Genomic DNA, 22,672 nt, shown 5'->3' on the forward strand with positions numbered 1-22,672 from the left:
TCTGATCTCAGCTGACCCATTTTTTTTTTCTTTTATGAAGAAATGTTCAATCCCCAAAATTAAAATCCATTCAGAGCTTCTTCTCGTTGCAGCAGGAAAAATCTGATCTGGTATCTGTTAATGCTGCATAATCACAATCCTCTTCCATTAAAGCCATTGATTAAATGTCTAATTAAAAGCTGCCTGGATATGGATGGGGTTTAAATCTAGTGGAGGGCTGGGGGTTTGATGAACTCATTAATACAAATCTTATTTGTGGAGAGTCACAATGGCTTTGCTGATCAAAGCCAGGTTTACAGGGGAAAAAAGATCAAAAATAGCTTTTCTTTTGTGTGTTTTCATATTCCAGGTGGTTCTGGCAATCCTGAATTTGCCTTTAGTGTCCCCTCCCCGTTCTCTTTTGGTATTTTCTGAACCTCACAGAAGTTTTAGCACCATCACTTGGATCCTGGAGCTAAAGCAGGGATAACAATGGGAAAAGGCTCTCTGGGGTTAAACTCGGAACTCTTAGATTGGAAGAGCAATTCCTTTTCCAAGCACATCCCCTATTCCCAGATCCCTTTTCCAAGCACATCCCAGATTCTCAGATCCCTTTTCCAAACACATCCTGCATTCCCAGATACCTTTTCCAAGCCATCCCCCATTCCCAGGGTGGAATGTTCCCAATTCGTCCCTCAATCCCAGACAATCCCAGAGCACTCAGCCCTGGGGAAATGAAGTTGCTGTAGGATTTAAATCACGCAGCTTAAGCTAGACCTGGATTCGTCCCACACAGAGTTCCCAGTGCCAAAGAGGTCCCGGGAAGGGGGTGACTCCCACTGGATTGTGGGAATCTCTGGAGAGAGGGAAAAGAGGTATTTGAAGGACAGGGGAAGACGAGATTCCCATTTGGAAATGGGAATTTGCTGGGTGAGATGCAAGAATTGCTTGAGGCTTTGATGTGGGAAGAGCAGGATTTGGGAGCTTTCCCAATCCTAAATTTTCATCCCATCCTCTCCATCAGTGCTGGCACCCAGAGGTTCCAGGCTGGAGGTCTCCACAAAGCCACCACTGCTGTGGGTGACAGAGCTGTCACCTCTGCCCTCTGGGCTGGGCACCAACCTTTGGACCTTAGGGCGACTTTGGTTCAAATCCAGAGCAGCAAAAATCCCATTAAATATGGATCTGGGCAAGAATGAGGTGAGGTTTAAGGTCCCTTCCAGCCCACACCGTTCCAGGATTCTGTGATTTCCATGGAAGCAGGGAGCTTTAAGGGCTGGATGATCCTTGTGGAATCAGAATATCCTGTGGATCTGAGTTCTGCATGCTATTAGAACAGCCCTGTCCCAAAATAGTGTGGCCAAATTAAAAAATAGGCACCAAAATTGAGGTCGGAAGGGGAAATTTCTGATCCACAGCTCTGGCTGTGATGTTTTAATCCTGGATGGACCAAGGTGCATCATTCCCACACAAACTGTGACCTGGGACTGGTTTTCTGGGATCCAGACACATGGAAAATAATGGATTTTTGGTGTAAAGCACTTTAGGAATGAGGTGTGAATCCACAGAATTGCTGGGAATGCAGAGCAGGAGGCTGGAAAACTCCTCCCAGCAGCCACGCCTGGCTGAGGGATTTGTCCCCTCCACACACTCCAATGTTTACTCAGGGTTTGGAGATCACAAAAACACTTTGTAGCTGCTGACAGCGACAAGAAAAGGAAGGAAAACACTGCCCCGATCCAGTTCAGGAGGTTCCAAATCCCCCAAAGAGCAGATTAATTACTTGAGAGGCTTTCAGAGTGTGCCTTAATCCTGTTCACCTTTCCTTCGACATCTGGTTTTAATTCCAAAACAAGAAAATTACCAAAAGCTCTTTGTCCCCTCCGTAATTGCTTTCTCAAGATGAAAAAAACCACCCCAAACCCTGCAGTCAAAATTATTTCAGATTTCTCGGCTGCTCCTGGAGTAAAGGGGGTTTTGCATTGTTACAGCAACGGGTCGAGAGGTGATTAAAAGGTTGTGTTAATTCCTGAGTGCTTGTCTCCATTTCCTGGGAGCTGGGAAGCTCCTTGCTCCTGGAGGATGAGTGGAATGATGAGCAGGATGATGCTGATTGCACGGAGGATAATTTGGGGGGAGTTTAAGGGATCTCGAGAGCCAGAGATGGAAAGTTTTGGAGCTCAGGGTTTATAATCCTGGGGTTGGTGTGGAAGGATTTTTGCCACAATTCCTCTTTTTCTGGGGGATCCAGGCAGTTGTGTTTTACAAGGATGAAAGGAATGGGATTGTACTTTGGGATGAGCTATCACTGGGAATGAGTTTGTTCTGGAATCTCTGTTTAGGGAAAATTCAGGAAGCTCCAGGATGAAGGGCATGCTTTAAACTGACAGGGATTTGATTTAGGTGGGATATTGGGAATAAATTCCTGCCTGGGATTGTGGTGGAATGGCCTGGAATGGAATTCCCAGAGCAACTGTGGCTGCCCCTGGATCCCTGGCAGTGCCCAAGGCCAGGTTGGACACTGGGGCTGGAGCAGCCTGGGACAGTGGAAGATATCCCTGCCCGTCCAGGGGTGGGAATGGGATGGCATTTAAGGTCCCTTCCATCCCAAACCACTCTGGGATTCTGGAATTACAAAGGGATTCTGGAATTACGGAGACCCACATGCTGAGGAAATGGAAGGGAGCAAAGGGAATTCAAATATTTGTTTCTAGAACGAAGCGATCAGGAAGCCTGGAGGGAATAAAGAAGGTTTTCTCCTGCTAGAATTCCCATCCCTCATTCCTCTAAAATGAGGAAATGGGAATTTCTGAGCATCTCTCTGGGCAACTGTCAAATCCCATTTTCCTTTTGCTGCTGGTATCATTCAGGAATTCCCAGCTTCATAGATAACTGTCAGGATCTGAAGGATTTAAAAGTGTAGGAATATTTGTATTTAGGACCATTTTGAATAGGTTTTATTGCTTAGCTGTGTTATTATTTATTGCTTACCTATTGCTTATCTATTATTATTATTATTATTATTAGTAGTAGTAGTAGTAACTCTTCCATCATTATAATCCCCAAGAACCATGTTTGGAATTCCAAGCTTTCCTCTCTCTAGGATAACTATGTCTGGAATAGATATTTTCACATAAATATATTTTTATACCTATGAATGAAAATGTTCATTAAGAGTCACTACAAATTCCCACCAACCTTTGGCACGTCCAGGAAATGAAAACTGATTTTTGAACCCTCAGGTTGGGTTTCATCTGCCGGAATTTTCCTTGGGAAAAGTACAGTCCCTTCCTCTGTTTTCCCTGGAAAATGAGGAGGATCAGGGGTCCCTGAAGAAGGAATTATCCCATCCACAGGTGAATTATCCATCTTTTAGCCAGGAATGTGTCTCTGACCATGGCAGGAGGGTTTTGAAAGTTCCCTTCCAACCCAAACTCCACAATTTTGATTCCAACACATTTTTTTTCCTCCACAAGCTCTGAATTTTCTTTCCTTTTGCTCCTCAGCCAGGCTGGATTTTTTCCTCACGTGTCAAACCTCGCTCTGGAGACAGAATTATTAATTCCCTGTAGATTTCCTTGGATGCATCCTGCAACAGTGGCTGAGCAGTTCCCAAATCCATTTTTTTTTTGTCACCTCAGTGAAAGCAGAGTTGATTTTTAATCTCTGTTTTTAGAGAGAAAAGTGATGCACACTGAGAATTCCTTTAGAGTTATCCCTGAGTTTGGGTTAGGATACCCTGGAGCAGAGATTCCAGGGATTTAACTGCATTTAGCACTTTTTACCCTAATGTAATTCCCTCCAAATTCAGATGAATCCGGGAATTCCCAGCACATTCACAAAACAATCACCAGGATCTCACCTTATCCTGGGACAAGGAGAGGAATAAACAGTGACTGCCTGAAAGGAATCTGGAAACAGAGGGGTTTTTTTTGGGAAAATCCCAGATTATAGGAGTTTGGGGTGAGGAGAGAAAGCTAAACCAGAATTCCAGGTCCCGTAAATTCCTTAATCCTCTGCATCCCTTATTCCCAGCCCAGCCAAGAGATCCAGGCTGAGCTCCTGAATCCCACTTTAATTTGGGTTTTATCCTGAATCCAGAAATTTCCATCTATGATCCTTAATTTGCTGTTTTCTTCCCAAATTTTCCTGTCTGATTCCAACTGCATTTAGCGCTTTTTAGACAAATCTGATTCATTCAAATCCAGCTGATTTCGGGAATTCCCAGCACATTCACGAAACAGTCACTGGGATCTCACCTAATCCTGGGAAAAGGGGAGGAATAAACAGTGACTGCCTGCAGGAAATGTAGGAGCAGAGCTAATTTGAGGGAAAATTCCAGATTTTAGGAACCTGGAGTGAGGAGAACCAGAATTCCAGGTCCCTTAAATTCCTTAATCCTCTTCATCCCTTATTCCCAGCCCAGCCAAGAGATCCAGGCTGAGCTCCTGAATGCCTTTGAATTGGATCCTGAATCCTTGAATTGGATTTGATCCTGAATCTAGAAATTTCCATCTATCTATGGTCCTTAATCTGCTGTTTTCTTCCTAAATTTTCCCGTCTGGTTGCAACTGCATTTAGCACTTTTTAGGCAAATCTGATTCCTTCAAATTCAGCTGATTTCAGGAATTCCCAGCACATTTACAAAGCAATCACTGGGGTCTCACCTAATCCTGGGAAAAGGAGGGGAATAAACAGTGACTGTCTGCAGGAAATATGGAAGCAGAGCTAATCTGGGGGGAAATCCCAGATTTTAGGAATCTGGAGTGCGGAGAGAAAGTTAAATTAGAATTCCAGGTCCCTTAAATTCCAAAATCCTCTGCATCCCTTATTCCCAGCCCAGCCAAGAGATCCAGGCTGAGCTCCTGAATCCCAGCTCAGAAATCCGCTTTGTATCCTCCATGAAACCAATTTTGAAACTCAAGTATTGGTTCCAACTCCCTCTCATTTCCCTGTAAATTCCAAACTGCTTTTCCCAGCAGGAATTCTCTTGGGATTTCTCTCAGCACTGCTGCACAAGAGTTGATATTCCATGGCTGAGTGGATTTGTGGGATAAATTGAGGGGGTTTTGGGGTAGGAACATTTTTCCAGCTCATACCAAGTTTGGGGTTTTTTTTTTTGTTCATTTAGGATTGAAATATTTTTGTTCATTTGGGTTTTGGGAGTTTTTGGAGGTAGGAAACATTGTTGTATCTCATACCAGGTTTGGGGTTTTTGTTTTAAGATATTTTGGTTCATTTGAGTTTTGGGATATTTTGGTTCATTTGTGTTTGGTTTTTTTTTAGTTGGTTGGGTGTTGTGTTTTTTTTTTTTTTTTTTTTTGAGGCAGGGTACTTTGTATCTCATACCAGGTTTGGGGTTTTTTTGGTTCATTGGGTTTGGTGTTTTTTGATTGGTTGGGTTTTGTTTTTGTCATTATCTATATTATTATTATTATTATTACTATTATTATTTTCCCCAGCCCCCCATATAATTTTAGGGAAAACAGTGAAGATTTTCATCTCTCACCATCCCAATTTCACCCATTTATGAGATAAATTCTGCGGCTAGAAAGGAGAATTTAGAATTTAGACTCTCCTAATTTTCCATCTAAATGCTCGGATCAGATCCCAACCCTCCAAATCCCATCCCAGCCAGCTGCTCTTCCAGCAAATTCCATGTTTAACTTCCAGCACACGGATTATTCCCGCCCTGCTTCAGGAAATCTCCCGAGCAGGTGCTCAGATCCTGAAGAAGTTGAATTCCTGCCTGGATCCAGACCAAATCTCCATAATAGGGGAACAATTTGGCTTCCAGGCTAGAAATTGCAAATTCCAGGCACAAATGAGTTGCCACTCCTTGATTCCCAATGAATCATTCCAAACATTTCTCCATCTGCTTTTATTCCACTTTTTTTTTGTTCCTTTTGTTCCTCCTGCACATCCATCTGCCGCTCCGTGGGGAAGCAATGCAGGAACTCAGCTGGTAAACAGAAACTTCTTTCCAAACATTCCAAAGTTTTGGAAATGAGAGATCCTCTTTCTCAAGGGCAAGATTTTCCTCTGACAAAGGCAGGGAATTCATCTCCTCTCTGGATCTTCCCAAAGGAGGCTGATCAGCAGCACAGGGGTGGAGCAGAGGGGTTCATCCCAAGAGAGAGACTTCATTCCAAACCCACCAGGAAATTCCCATTTAAAGGAGAAAACCTGGATGCATCCCGAAAATATCCTTTAAACCACAACACGAACCTGCCAGACCCACAGTTCTGCTGGGAAATTTGGGATCTGGAAAGCTCCTGGAGAATTGGGTGGTTCTCTCTTTCCAGTTTTTCATGGAATCATGGCATGGTTTGGGTTGGAATTAGATGATCCTAAAGATCCATTCCAGCCCAAACCATTCCATGGTCAGGGGCACTTCCCACTCTTCCCTTTGGCTGGATTCCCTGTGTGTTATTTCCAACATTCCTGGAATTCTTGTGCTTCAGATGAGGCTCTCAACATCAGCCAGGAAGGTTCAGCCTTTCCTGGGATGAGTCATTCCCAAAAATAATGTCTGGAGGTAGAAAAGAGTGGGACCTGGGCAGGAAAATGAAGATTTGGGAATAAAAACTCCTCCCCACGTGTAGCAGAGCTTGGCACAACTTCCAAGGTAGGGAAGGTTTTGGTCCCAAAGAGCTGCATTTTAATGGAGAAATCCATTCCAGGTGCTAATTTTTGCCATCTTCCCAAAATCCTGAGTCACGAGGCTGCTGAAATAACGGAATTGTGGAATGTTTTAGGTTGGAAAAGCCCTCTGGGATTATGGAGTCCAAGCTCTTCCAGCGCTGCCAAAGCCACCACTGCCCCATGTCCCCAAGTGCCACATCCACATGGATTTAAATCCCTCCAGGAATGGGAATCTGTCATGTCCATATCAGAAAGTCTGGGACATCTGAAGAACTGGATTCCAAAATAAAGTAGGAAAATTTTAAATATATTTCCTTTTTTTTTTTTTTTTTCTATATTTAGGGGAAACTTAAAGGACTTCTCCACTTCCAGGTGGGGAATCAGTTTTCCGTAAAACTTCCCATAAGGAGTCAATAAATCTTTCTGGATGCTGGCTGTATAAATAATGGGAAAAATTGGATTTATTGGCGTATGAAATCCCACAATTACTTGGCTGATGGCCTGACAGACCCTTCCATGCTCAGGAGATTTGGCTGCTTCCATCAGATCATCTGGAATATGTGAAGTGACCTTTCCTGTAAATCAGGATTTAGGATTTCACATGGATATCCCTTCCGTGTTTTTGTTGGAAGGAACACAAGGATCTCATGAAGGTCATCACAGTTTTTTCAGTTTGATTTTTGGGATTTAGGGGATAAACCATTGCGGGGTCATCTCTGAAATAACCAAACCAGTCATGGATAAAATCCAGGAGAGAATTTTCCATTTTAAAAGGAAAAAGTGTTGATCATTCCATGGCTTTTCCAAGTATCTCAGGCACTTCTGGTTTAACTGCCCCCCATGCCCAAGATGTGTTTCATGCCCAAGACGTGTTTCCATGTCTGAATTCCAGGTGCCAGAAGTCTTTGGAATGTGGGGAGAAGGGGTTGTAGCCCACTCCATCCTCATGGAAGCCGGAGTCGGTCAGCCCGTTCCTGTCTCCATGACAACCAGGAATTTAGGAATCACCTCAGTGCCTGTTTGAGATGGTTCATCCCAAACAAAATGGAGACAATGGCACAAAATGTGGGAATCCTGTTCCGGGTTTGCGATGGAGAAGGAGACTTCAGCTAGCTGGGATGAGAATTAGAAATAATTAGACTGGAATGTCGTGGGCTGTCCTTGGATTGATATCCTGGAAGGGAATTCGGGATTGCAGGTGTGGGACTGCATTGCTATTTTAATATATTGGAATTCAAGAAATTCTGGAATGGTTTGGGTTGGAAGGGACCTTAAATCCCATCCCATTCCACCCCTTTTCCATGGGCAGGGACACCTTCCACTGTCCCAGGCTGCTCCAGCCCCAGTGTCCAGCCTGGCCTTGGGCACTGCCAGGGATCCAGGGGCAGCCACAGCTGCTCTGGGAATTCCAGCCCAGCCCCTCTCCACCATCCCAGCCAGGAATTCCTAATTCCCAATATCCAATATCCAAACCTGCTGCCGTTCCCCCTTGTCCTGTTCCTGCTCTTGTTAATAGCTCACTCCAGAGCAGATAATTCCATGGGGTCTACAGAATCCAGATTTACAGGATTTCCCCCATTTCCCCATCCTACATCCACTTCATTTTCCAAAGTGAAGACTTGGATTGCTCATAATTCCATAGTATTTTTGTGCCCAAGGTAAAAAGAGATCAAATTTGAAGAGAATTCCTCCTTTTCTCAGCTATAAAAGTCATGGAATCCCAGAATGAATTGGGTTGGAAGGAACCTTCAAAGCAGCCCATTCCAAACCTCTGCCATGGGCAGGGAGCATTCCAAAGTGGTGGCTGATCATCCTTATGGATTAACCAACCCTGCAGGAGATCAGGAAAATTGATTCCAGATCCAAGAAGCAACAAACCAGGTTTAGAAGTGAAATCGGATGGATCAAAATTCCCCAGCTGAGGATACTGATGGAATTCCTTGTCCCCAGACGTTGCATGGCCAGGGAAAACCTGGAGCAGCTCCTCCAGATGTGCAGCAGTGGGAGGAGATTGGCTGTGCTCCCTCCCTGGCATGGAGTTCATGGCATGAGAATTAAAAGGGAAAATTGGGAAGATAAATGAAGTCACTGCAGCCATGACTTGGAAATATGGAAATAAAATGATTAAAAAGGGGAATCTTCTAATGGATGGGACATAAAAAGCCGGCAATTCATGGAAGAATGAAGGAAATGTTTTATATCCTGTCGCCATCTACTGGATCTGAGCTGCAGCAGGAGGATCATGGAATCACAATTATGGGATGGTTTGGTTGGAAGGACCTTAAGGATCATCCAGTCCCACCTCATTCCATGGGCAGGGACACCTCCCACTGTCCCAGGCTGCTCCAAGTGTCCAGCCTGGCCTTGGGCATTGCCAGGGATCCAGGGGCAACCACAGCTGCTCTGCGAATTCTATCCCAGCCAGGAATTCCCAATTCCCAATGGTCCATCCATCCCTGCCCTCTGGCAGTGGGAAGCCAAGGACTGTTATCCCATGATCCAGGGAGGAGTTTCTCAAGTTGTGACAATTGTCACCAAATGGGGTTCCCTGTGCCAGGGTCACCCAAGGGGGTCTGGAAGGAGGATGAGGATTCGTGTCCCAAGCCAACATCTCTGCACTCTTGACTCCCAGGGATTCATGGATGTGTGCAGCAGGATGTCCCAGCTGTCCCCACTGTGGTACCTGTGGAAATCCTCCTTGTAGAGAAAACTGGGAAAAACTGAGCAACCCGGGATAGTGGGAGGTGTCCCTGCCCTGTCAGGGGGGGAACAAGATGGGTTTGGAGGTCCTTTCCCACCCAAACCACTCTGGGATTCTGGGATTCTATGAGGAATTAGGGAAAACATTCCATTTATTTATAAAAAGGAGGATGAGAGCACCTTCAAAGAGGTCAGGGTTGGCTCTTCCCATCCCAGCAGAGCCTGAGGGGCAGGACGGCTTTCCTGGAGGACAATATCCCAATGACACCTCCTCCCTGTGCCTGCCAGGCCTCACTCCAACCTGGGAATGACTGGGAAGAGCGGCTGGAGATGCAGGCTGTTCCCACTGCCAGCAGCAGGGAGGAGAAGCTCAAACCAACGGATTCCTTCAACCAAATCAATGGCTGAGACCTTGAGGAGTCTTTCATTGGGGCTGGAATGGGTCCTAAGGGCCCTTCCTACCCAAACCATTCCCTGAGGTCCCATAGGGCACAGGGAACACCTCCGAGGAAGGGAATGTGAAGGGAAGAGTTTTGGAAGCTCTCCTGGAGCAGGAATTGAGGCTGTTCCCACTGCCAGCGCCAGGGAGGAGAACCTCAAACCAGCAGATTCCTTCAACCCAAATCAATGGCTGAGACCTCGAGGAGTCTTTGATTAGGATTGATTAAAGGCACTACCAGGTATAGGGGCTTTCCCATTTTCCAGGGAGTGGGGTAGCTCTGCAATGGAATTTTCTGCCTAAAGCCCACATTCCCTCACTTCCAGAGGTTTGGGTTTTGTGGGAATGGTTTGGTGCACTCAGGTATAATGGATACACCTGGAAGAGTCAGGATGGGAGCTGGGTGCTGGTTTTGGGATCCTCTTTGCTGCAGCAGCAGCAGCTGCTGGTCAGACAAAGTTTTCCCTCTATTCCTGGGAATCTTTATTTCCCTAAGGAACGTTGCCAGTAAATTAATCAAAACATTCCTGATATTTGGGGGCTTTGGGCACAAAAGCTTCTTGGTGGGATTTGTCCCTGTGGACTGGGTTGGGAGCAGCTGATCCCTGAGCGAGAGCACTTCTTCATGAGAGGGGAAAATGTGGGAACTACAAATATCCAACAAAGCCCAGATTAAATTCCCTGCTAGAAGTTTCTCCTTCAAGCTCTGCCTGAAATGCTGACCTGCCTCTTTTGATGTGTTTTGAGCTTGTTAAATGTTTGGGAATCTTTCCCTGTGGAGGTTTTGGGGTCAGGGCTGTGGCTGTGGCCCTATAATAACTCTGCTGACACCGGAGTGGGGAGGATGAGAGGGACACATGGGACAACCCTCGTGCTCCTCAGATATCCCTTCCAAAGGTCATCCAAAAACTGACCCTGACATCACAGCCAGCCCCGGATCCATCCCCAGCCAGTTCAGGAAGAGAAATAAACCCAGCAGAAAAGGGATTTCCATCATTAAATATCAGATGAGGTCTCGCTTCTGAGCCCCAGAAGGCCCAAGGAACAGATTTATGTTGTGACCTGAAAGCAAAAATGTTGATTGAGGAAGAGAATTGGAAAAGGCAAAGTCACAGCACCAGCTATTCACCCAAAATTAAGGTTGTGGAGGTGAGAAGCAGCTTTGCTTTTGGTTTTTAATGTCATCAGAAGCTGGAGCCGTAATTATCCCCTAATCCTCTAAATTATGCTGCGTAACAGGGAGAGGGAAGGAAGCAGAGCATTCCCACTTTTCCTGGGAAAGGTTTTCCCTCCCACCCCTCTGCCTTTATGACTCATTTGCAATGAGGGGCTCAGCCCTGATTGTGTCCCATGAGCCACCCAGGGAACGTCAGAGCCTGGGCTGGGAACTGAACTTGTGCTTAAGTCCTTTCATTATTTATTAATTTGCTTTTATGCCCTAAAAATCTCTGTTTTTATAAACAAAACCATCCTAAATGTCTGTTTTTTAAACCAGCCCAGCCCTGACCTAACTAAACTCATGCTGCTGCCGTGGTTTAAGCTCAGAGTTCCCCTGAAATCCTCTCGGGTGAAGCCCAGGATGAAGACAGAGCTGATTTAATTCACAGCACATCCCACCAGATGCAAGACCAGGAACACCTGGAACTGCCTCCTGCTTCCGACCTCTTTGTTCCATTCAGAATTCCACATCCACGAGCTTGTTCCACCCAACTTTTCCAGTCCAGTTCTCAACATTTGCTCTCAGCCTGGGTTTAGCTTGCAAAAATGATGGCTCTGCTTCAGAGATGAAGGACTTGTCTGCCTCAAAGCTTCTTTCTAAATTTTATATTTGCTTCTTACACAAAGATTTATTTAAAAAAAAAAACCATCAAAATCCAGCTGCAATTTTCCCTCAAGCCTTGCTGTTATTAATCATCATGGAGATGGATTCGAGTGGAAGAGAGAATTAACTCTTTAATTGTTAAAGATGGGATACGGAAGGAGGTTGTGGGAGCCTCCAGTGTGATCTGGGGGTGCTCCTCAACGGAGTGTGACAACACAAAACAAGGCCACCAGCCATGGGGGACAGGTTGGGAATCAATCTGAGCATCACCTGTGACACAGGGACACCGGAAATGAGGGAGAGGTGAATTTACAACCGGATAATCCCAGTTTCTGGGCAGCTCCCAGTCTGCCAAGGATTGAAAATCATTAGGAGCTGCTGGTTTCTCTCTTTGTCCATCCAGGGGTTTAACCACACCAAATCCTGGTAAAACCCAGATTTCCAGGGCATGGAGGTGCTGCACAAACCCCAATCCCCTGGTGTTTGCTAGACTGGGTCCATCAGCTTGGGAGTCGCAGAATCCCAGAATTCCAGGGTGGTTTTAGTTTGGAAGGGATCCTAAATCCCATCCCATCCCACCCCACCCCTGCCATGGCAGGGATACTTCCCACTGTCCCAGGCTGCTCCAATCCCATCCAACTGGGACTTGGGCACTTCCAGGGATCAGGGGCGGCCACAGCTGCTCTGGCAATTCCATCCCAGCCCCTCATCAACATCACATCCAGGAATTCCCAATATCCCACTTGTTCCTGCCCTCTGGCAGTGGGAGCCATTCCCTGTGTCCTGGAACTCCAGGTGCTTTTGATGGATCTTAAGAGAGCTCCAAGTGCAGTGCAGGTATTGGTGGGATGGGATGGGGTCCATGGAATGGGATGGGATGGGATGGGATGGGATGGGATGGGATGGGATAGGATGGATGGGATGGGATGGGATGGGATTGGATGGGATGGGATGGGTGCTGCCAACCCCACACCTGTGGTCCAGGGAATGGAGGATTTCTTTTTATTCCCTCATTTATTATTTAGGGCTTTATTTTATTTGTTGTGGGTGTGGAATTTTTGAATTAAGAGCCCACTTTTTGGCAGATTAATCCTTAATATTCCTTCTCCTCCTTCCCTACTCTCCAGACTGGAATGTTGGAGTGCTCTGCACTGCACTGCAGCAAGAGAACATCAAATATTTAACAGTTTCAGGTGTTTCTCCACCTTTTCAGACAGAAAAAGATGTTTTGTCACTTAGAAAGTGCCAGAGTTGTGACAAGTCCTTCTTGCCCCTCATGTCAAGGGGCACAGGGATCAAATAATATTATTAATTTATTAATTCTCTGAGGGTGGAAGATTTAAATAATGTGAAAATTTGCATTGCAGGGCTGATAAAAGATGCTCAGATGTGTTTGACTTCCAAAATTTGGCAAACAATATTTAAATCTTCCTGACGTAAGTTTAGTTGTTCAGATGTAAAAACTTAAGATGTTTTTCCAATAATCCACAATAATGGATTATTGGAAAAATAATACATAATAAAACAACTGGATTTACCTGTGCAAGGAATGGATGTCTGGAAGTCTTTTGCACTGTAAAAAGGGGGAAAGGGGATTTTTTTCAGCAGGGGAAGGGAATTATTTGGGAATTATATTGGTCCTTGGCTCAAACGGGTGAAATTGGGCTTTGTGGAAAACAAAGAAACAGCATTCCCTCAGCCAAACCAGCATTCCATCCCAAAAACACAGAGGGAAAACTGCAAATAAAAAGCAGATTAGACAAAATCAAATCCCAGTGTCAGCAGAATCTCCTCGGAAAAACCAGGCTGCAGCAGGAGAAAGTGAAAAGTGTCCCTGCCCATGGCTGGGGTGGGATGAGATGATCTTTAAGGCCCCTTTTAACCCAAACCATCCTGTAATTCCATGACAAACCAGTGCTAAATTTTCATTTAATTCACAGCCCAAATCAGCCCAAATCCCTTGGTTTGATTCTCCATCCTGCTGTGACCTTTCTGGACAAATTGGAAGAAAAATGGGAAAAACAAAAGGTCAACATAATTTGAGAAGCTCTTACAAAATACAGAGGGCCTGGCAGGATTGCTCTGCTTTGCTATAGATCTTAATTCCTGATTATTTATTTGGGGTTAGTTTGAGACTCTGTCCTTTGTAGGACAGAGGGAAAAGTTTGGTTTTGGGCACAAAGCTGAAAGCCAGGAAACACTCAGAGAATTTCACACCTGTGCAGGTTCAGGGGTTCTGCTTTATGGCAAGGATGTTTAAACACGTGAGGGGTGGTGGAAATGAAAAAAGGACTTTGGAATTGGAACCAGAACCATGTGGGAGATAAAACAAAACCAGCTTTGAGATCTGGCACCAAACTGGGGAGGAAAATTTGGTGACACTTCAAACCACTCAAGAAAAAACTCAGTGTTATCTCTAATTACAGAACAGTCCCATTGTCTGGGGTTTGCTACAACACAATAATAATGAAGCAAATCTTTAATTGGAATTGTTCAAAGCAGGAGAACACCTGGAATTTAGCAGTATACAGCTGGTATTTACTGGGAATGATGCCTTGAGAAGGCTGCCCCAGAGCAGAGGCTGGATGGAGTTGCAGAATAAAGCAGGGATTGATTCCAAGGATCTCCTCCATGGATCCACCTTGGGCAGCACAAGAGCCCAGCCAGGGCTGCCCCCAAGATGAACCCAAATGGTCCCAAAATGCACGAGCGCTCCCGGGCTCTCTCCCTGGGATCAGCTCTGCTCCATGTGCACATTGCAGTTCAGTGTCCAATTCCAGCTCAGCCCCTGCACTCCCATCCTGCTTGTTTTTCTCTCTGCAGCCCACGGGGTTTGTGCTCCTGGCCTGAGATTTGGATCATTTGTCCTTGGTGCCCAGCTGGAGCAGGAATTGTTTTGTCTCCCTGCTCTGTGCACAGAGCTCACCATGCCCTGATGTGAAGCTCAGACCCACACACTAAAGCAGCACAGAATCTGAAAATAGAAAAGCTCAAACCTGAGGCATCAGGATTTCCCAGTGCAAATCCCTTGCCATTTGTAAAAGTCCCAATTCCTTTCTGCCCCAGGAACTCACTCCTTCTGTAACAGCAAATCCTGGAATTCCAGACTGGTTTGGATAGGAAGGACCTCAAAGGTCATTGTTTCACCCTTTTCCATGGCAGGGACACCTCCCACTGCCCCAGGCTGCTCCAGACCCAGTGTCCAGCCTGGCCTTGGGCACTGCCAGGGATCCAGGGGCAGCCACAGCTGCTCTGGCAATTCCAGCCCAGCCAGCAATTCCCAATTCCCAATCTCCCATCCATCCCTGCCCTCTGGCAGTGGGGGCCATTCCCTGTGTCCTGTCCCTCCATCCCTTATCCCAAATTCCTCTCCATCTCTCTTGGAGTTACTCCCCGCCCCCCGCCTCAAATTCTCCCTTCCATCTTCCACATCCGAGTTCAGCATCTCAAGGACTTTCAGCATTTTAGCAAAGTCTTGTTCCAGCAAGATACACCGGACTCCGTTTCCCAAACACCGGCAGAGATAAGATCCGGGCCGATTGCGGGTTGTGTATTCAGGGATTAGCTGCTGTGTGTGGATCCTTCAGTTCTCTCCCCATTATGGCAGAGCAAGATAAGGAGCGGATTTTGCACCTCTGCTAATTTCTCTGCCCGTGCAAACAGAGATAACCTTTCTTCTCTTATCAGCTATCAGCTGCTCTATCACATAATTGCTGCTCTCTCAATTAGCATGTGCCGCGGGAAAGAGAAACAGGGATCACAGACCTGACTAGAAAGGGAAAAGGGAATTTTTGAGACCGTGCAGGGAGGAGAAGAGGGATTTAAAACGGGAGAATGCAACCACCGTGGTAGGGAATGTTCTGTTGGATCTGTGGCTCACACGGGATTTTTATCACAGTGGAAAGAAAACTGATCCAGAAATTCTTATTTTGATCCTGGTTTAGCTATGCCTGGGATTGGTTGTGCTTAGCTGAGCAGTAGGGATTGGGAAGGGCCAGTGGAAGGGTCTGAAGGTGGATTTGGATGTGTTCTGAAGGAAAGTTGGGAAGCTTTGGAGAGGCCAATCCTGGAAACAGGAAAGTTAAGAAGTCTGGGGATTGGGAAGGACCAATGGAAGGTGGTTTGGAACGTGGTCTGAAGGAAAGTTGGGAAGCTTTGAAGAGGCCAATCCTGGAAATAGGAAGGTTAAGAAGGCTGGGGATTGGGAAGGACCAATGGAAGGTGGTCTGAAGGAAAGTTGGGAAGCTTTGAAGAGGCCAATCCTGGAAATAGGAAGGTTAAGAAGGCTGGGGATTGGGAAGGGCTGATGGAAGGGCCTGAAGGTGGGTTTGGGTGGGTCTGAAGGAAACTTGGGATGTTCTGAAGAAGCCAGTCCTGGAAACAGGAAGGTTAAGAAGACTGAGGATCCGAAAGAGCAAATGGAGGAGTGTGAAAGTGAGTTTGGATGTTGTCTGAAGAAAAATTGGGACACTTTGGAGAGGCCAGTCCTGGAAATAGGAAGGTTAAGAAGGATGACACTCCAGCAGCTGGTTAGGTGACAATAATGACGTCATCATCCCTGCAGAGGGCACTCGTTAGAAAAGCTTCCACAGCACAGCAGCGAACGAGGTGAGATCCTGCCTGGACATGGCTGTGCCTGTGAGGGAATCCTGGAGGCTGGGATGGGATTCAATCCTGTTTAAAGGGATTGAACACCGTGTGCTGGCCACAGCAGGAGTGGGTGGATGGCTGAGCCTTGTCACTGCTGGCCAGGGAAGCTGTCACCAGGAGGAAGAACTGTCACCTGAGAAGGAAACCTTATTGCAGCAGTGGTGCTGAGCCAGGAGCCACGAGCGTGGAGATAAACAAGGTGTGGAAAAGGGGGGTTATAAAATAATATGGATAATTTATGGACTCACACAGAATCCCAGGATGGATCAGGCTGGAAGGGACCTCAGAGGGTCACTGGTGCCAGTCCCTGCCCAGGGCACAGGATTGTGTCCATGTGGCTCTGGAATGTCCCAGGGAGGAGACTCCAGCCCCTCTCTGGGCTCTGCTCAGGGCTGGGCACTGCCCAGGGCAGGAGTTCTGCCTCCTGTGCCTGGGAATTCCTGGGATCAGCCCCTGCCCGTGGCTCTGGGGCCATCGCTGGGCCTGGAGCAGAGCTGGGCCTGCTCTGACCTCTGCACACAGGGATGGACAGGGACAGACTGGGACAGACAGGGACACACAGGGACAGATATGGACACACAGGGACAGACTGGGACAGACTGGGACACACAGGGACAGACACAGGGACAGACACAGGGACAGACTGGGACAGACTGGGACAGACAGGGACACACAGGGATGGACAGGGACAGACTGGGACACACAGGGACAGACACTGGGACAGACTGAGACACACAGGGACAGACAGGGACAGTCAGGCACAGCCAGGGCCGAGGCCCCTCTCACTGGGGCTCCTCTCCAGGCTGAGCAGCCCCAGCTCCCTCAGCCTTTCCTGGGCATGGAGATGCTCCAGGCCCTCCATCAGTGACAGATTTGGATCATGACGGGGGTACAGAGAGAAGTCTGGGATGAAGCATCCAGTCTGGAATATGGATACCCCAGGGATGAGAGCAGGGTGGGAGCATAAAGAACAAACTCTAAAGGAGACCTTTCACTTCTGACAGCCCCACTCAGCCTTGGGATCCATCCTGTGCATTCCTGCTCAACGGATGCTCCACATTCCTGGCAGGATCCAGCAGCAGGAAGGTCCATTGTGCTCAGTGGACTTGACATTGTGTTGGGACAATGGGTCACACGTGGCTGCCAGATGGGGAAGGCTGGAGCTGGTGACGATCCCAGAAAGATGAATTGCTGTGGGCACTGGATGGGAAGTGGGAAGCCAGCAGTTCCAGGGATGCAGCAGGCAGATGGATTTAGGTTTGGATCTGCAGTGACTACATGAAGTGTCATTATGTCCTCCCTTGTCATTTTTCCAGGCATTTGGCAGCTGAGGATTGCTGGACAGCTGGAAAAACACCTGGGTTGTGTGGTGCAGAAGAGCAAGCTAGATGCAAATATTCCATAACTCCATGGGTGAGAAATGATGGCTCTAGGGTGAGAGGATAATTGTGCAAAGCTGCATCTCCCACCTTGCCTCGTGGTGCAAAAGGGAAAAATCCTCCTTTACAATCACAAGGAATTTTAATCATTGAAATAGGCTGCCCAGGGAGGTTTGGAGTGCCCATTCTTGGAGGTGTCAGAGCAATTCCTGGAGGTGGCACTCAGAGCTCTGGGCTGGGGACAAGGTGGGCATGGGGCAGAGCTGGGACTCGATGGCCTGGGAGCTCTTTTCCAGCCTCAGTAATTCTGGGATAACAGGCTGGGAATCTGCAGGGTGGACAGGGCTGTAAAACCTCCCTAAATATTGGAGCTGTCACAGTCTGAGCTGCGTTGTGTTCATTAACTCTGGCTGGTGCATCCATGTCCACATGGAATTACCTTTGGCTGCTCCTTGCACTGGTGCAAAGACAAGGAAAAACTCATTTTCCCCAGGAATAATTTCCAGCCTTTCTCTTCCCCGAATCTTCTGGTGGACTGAACGACCCCGAATCTTCTGGTGGACCCCGTTCCTGGCAGCACAAATCCTTTTAAAACCTGAGCCTGCCCAGATTGTGCACAAACCTATTCCTGCTTCCTTCCCAGGACCGTTTGTCCCGGAGCAGGTATTCCTGGAGAAGAATTTGCAAAGCTCGAGCTTCCGTAATTTATTCCCAACTCCCGCCCCGCCAAGGTAACAAAAGCTGGCACCAAAGGCACAACAACAGTTGCTAAATGACAAGATGGAGCAGCCCACACGGAGCACGGAGGGAGAGGCACAGATGGCAGGGAAGGGCTTGCAGGAGGCAGCGGGAACGCGGTCGGAATGCAAATCCCATCGAAACATTCCGGGAAATAATTTGTCCGGGAGAAAAAAAAAAAAAAGGCAGTTTGGTTTTAGAGTTCTGGAAGTGTTTTATGTTCCCACTTCACACACTGAGCACGGAACTGGAAGAGGTCACAGCTGTGTCCTGAGAGGTGGGAATAAACAAAGGGTTTGGGAATAAATCCTTATTATAATCTGGGACATAATGCCGACTTTTCCAGAGGAAGAGCCAGGTGGAATAAATTGTTTTTTTCATATTTCATGGAGAACCAGGAACATTTGGTGCTTCATGAATACAAACACTGCAACACTGCTCTGATTCTGCCATGGGATTTACAGGAAGGAAGGAAGGAAGGAAGGAAGGAAGGAAGGAAGGAAGGAAGGGAAAAGGAGCCTCAGGAGGAACCTTCTCCCTCTCCACATTCCCTGTGCAGCCAGGTGGGCTCAGGCTGTGCTCCCACGGAACAAGGATGAGAGGAAACATTGAAATATTTGGGAATCAGGAAGTTTCTGTTCCTTAGGAACACACAAAAGATTGTAAAACCCCTCCAAATTAAACCTTTATTTTCTCCTAAATTAATTTATCCTATATAATAGTCATTATTGAAAAACCCTCCGATGGTTTTTCCTTTATTTTGTTCTGGAGCAGACTCTCAAAATTTTAGTCACATCTAAAATTAATTTTCAGCTCAGAGAATTTTTAAAAAGTTACAAATAACTCATTGAAACAGACTGAAAAACCCACTTGGACCAAAACCTTGTAGCTCTTCAATGAGAAATGAAACTTTATTGATAAAAGCATTTCATTTGGAAAGAACATTTGAAAAACCAAAGCATAAAACAGAAAATTATGAGACTTCCATAAGTGTGGGCATTTTAGTTAGGTTTTTTTTACAATTTTTCTTTAGGGATTTTATTGTCAAATACAAAAGTGCTTTCAGAATTGCCTTTCCTGGCTTGGAAGTAGCTGCCAAAAAAAAAAAAAAAAAAGGAATATAATTGAAAACAAGCCCCCATTTTCCTTGCTTCCAGGTGAACCTCACAAACGAATTCCTGAAATTCTATTTTTTCCCCGCCATTTCTGTGGCCTCCTTTAAGGGAGCCAAAATTCCATTAAAAAGGAATGCATCAACCAGGTTAATTAATTAATTGGTCCCCCCCTGAGCCTCCTTATCTCCAGGCTGAACCTCTTTCCCATCTCCCTCAGCCTCTCCTGGTGCTCCAGACCCTTCCCAGCTCCATTCCCTTCCCTGGCTCCAGCCCCGTATTTCTTATCATGAGGTTCCACAGAGTCCCATCCTTGGACATTTTTAATGTCATTCCCCAGGGAAGAGGCATCCACAGGTCTGAGAATGTCCATGATGGAAGAAGAGATCAGGAGTCATGGTCTGGAGGTGCTCCTTGTTGTGATTTGACATCCAGAGGCTTGGGCCAGGTCACTCCAGTTGGGAATGTGGCCTGAGGGCTTGGGTAGAAATATTTGGATTCTCGTTTGTTGTGGATATCACAAAGAACATCCAACAGAACTGAGAAGATGTGGCAGCCCCTGGATCCCTGGAAGTGTCCAAGGCCAGGCTGGACAGGGCTTGGAGCCACCTGGGATAGTGGAAGGTGTCCCTGGATGGGATTTAAGGCCCTTCCAGCTCAAACCATTCCACAATTCTTCTCACATCCACAAAGGTTCTAGAAGCTGTGTTGGCTCCAGAGCCAGCTTCCTTCAAAACCTAAATTCGACTTGAAAAAACGCCGCTCCGGAATCGAAATCCAGAATTTTCCCCCTCAGGAACCCAACTGCAAACAGGCCTCAAGTGCTTTAAGAAGATTCCTACAAAGCTTCTGTTCAGCCCAGAGCAATTCTGCAGGAGCAGTGACCTCCTCCTTGTCCAGGGATATAAATAGAGCCTCTCCTGCACGGAATGAATGCTAAATATTTACCTTCCCAAAATAGTGGCTCCAGAAAAGGGAAGGTCCAGGCTCGGGACCAAAATGCTCTGTGTGAGTGTCACTAGCTGAGAGGTGACAAATCCAGGATTTCAGGATTTGCAGGCAGCCAGGAATCCTGCCAGGGATAAGGTGTGAATCCCAATCTCTACATTTACAATGGAAGAGGGGATACATTGGATATTTTGGATTCTAGCTGGGTTTTATGGATAATGGCAGCTCTGTCACTCAGCCCCTGACAGTGACTGCTCGGAGATGGGGAACAGAGAAATAATTGATAAATCTGAGGGATAAATTTATTCCTTCTGGCTCTGGGTTTGCATATTTTTATTCTGGGATAATGAAGAGGCAAATTTGGCACCCAGTCCATGCTAGCAACTCGTTTAAAGGAGAGGGAAAGGTGGGAATGGCCTTGTGCTCCCAATCCAAGCAGGATTTTGTGCATTTGCTGTATTTTAAGATGGGCCTTTCTGCACTTCCACAGGTGCCCAGGATGACCCTCTGGAAGTCATCCATGATTTCAGAGAGAGGAGGCAGCAAGGGGCATCCTCACCTCCTGTAGCTCCATGTTGGATCACAGCTCCTTGTTCCTCAGGAATACCAGGAATTCCTCTGCCACTGCTTTTCCTTGATACACTTCCTGACTTGTGGGGTTTTTATGGAAATGACTTTGAAAACTGCTGGTGTCTGGGTTTGGGATCAGAAGGAATTTTTTTCCTTGGGGTTTACATCCTTTTCGTGCTGTTCTTATATCAGGAGAAGGTAATGGAATTATAATATCCCAGAATTCCAGAAAGGTTGCAAGGTTGCTTAAAAATAATCTCATCCCACCCCCTGCCATGGCAGGGACACCTTCCTCTGTCCCAGGCTGCTCCAAGCCCCATCCAGCCTGGACTTGGGCACTGCCAGGGATCCAGGGGCAGCCACAGCTTCTCTGGGAATTCAGTTCCGGGGCCTTCTCACCCTCCCAGCCAGAAATTCCTTTGTTATCCCATCTAACCCTGACCCTCCATCAATTTAAAACCATTTCCCCTTGTCCTGGCACTCCACATCCTTTTCCAAAATCCATTTTCAACTTCCCTGTAGCCCTCTAGGCACTGAAAGGGGCTCTAAGTTCTCCTGAGTCTCTTCTTCTGCAGGCTGAAATGAATAAATCATAATTACTACCAGTCATCATCCAAATAAATCAATTTTTTTTTTCTGCTTTGCAGCAATGCGAGCTCTCACTGCTTATCCCTGATCCACAGGGCTCAGGACTGCTTTGAATAATGGAAGAAGGAGCCAGACCCAGGAGATTTTCCAGCAGGAGAACAGGAGAGAAGATCCAGAGGCGGCACAAATCCCTGGGAATGGGCTGTGGAGAGTCTGAGGGTGAGGTGGTGAGAGCCCTCTTGGCTCTGATTTTTCATTCCAACCAAGTGGCATCCCATCATCAGCTCCGAGTGGAGTGAGAGCTCGGGAGCAGTGCCAAAGCATCCTGGATATGTTTCAACTCGAGTTTGCTCCTGTTTTTTAGGAGAAGGATGCTTGTGAATTAATAACCTGACAGGGTTTTTTTCCCTTCCTTCAGCAGATGTCCAGAAAGGCAGAAGATCTGGAAGGGAGGAGGGAATATGGGCATGGAAAAGGAAGGAGAGGAACAGGCTGAAGCTGCTTTTGTTTGATAATTTCCTAAAGATCTATTCCTTTTTGTGGGATTGGTGGAAATTAATGCATGTATTGATGAGCAACAGCCCTGGCGAGGCCTTGGCTTGGGAGGGTGACAAATAAATGAGAGTTTGGCTTGTCAGAGGTTTTTCTGGACCAAATGAGGTGCCAGTTTGAATCCCAGAATGATTTGGGATGGAAGTGATCTAAAATCCAATCCCATTTCACCCCATTCCATGGCAGGCACACCTTCCACTATCCCAGGCTGCTCCAAGCCCCAGTGTCCAACCTGGATATTTCCAGGGATCCAGGGGCAGCCACGGCTGCTCTGGGAATTCCATCCCAGCCCCTCCCCACCCTCACAGACAGGAATTCCATCCCAATATCCCACCTAAATTTCCCCTCTGTCAGTTTGAACCATTCCCCTTGTGCTGTCACTGCAGTTCCTGATGGAACAGTCGCTCTCCCATTCCCTGGAGCCCCTTTGGATACTGGAATGTGCTGGGAGGTCTCCACACAACCTTCTCCTCTCCAGGTGAACATTCCCAGCTCTCCCAGCCTTTCTCCATAGGGAAAGTGCTCCAGTCCCGTTTTCAACTCCGTGGCC

This window comes from Onychostruthus taczanowskii, unplaced genomic scaffold, assembly GCF_017590055.1.
Source record: "Onychostruthus taczanowskii isolate IOZ18803 unplaced genomic scaffold, ASM1759005v1 scaffold100, whole genome shotgun sequence".
Taxonomy (NCBI): Eukaryota; Metazoa; Chordata; class Aves; order Passeriformes; family Passeridae; genus Onychostruthus; species Onychostruthus taczanowskii.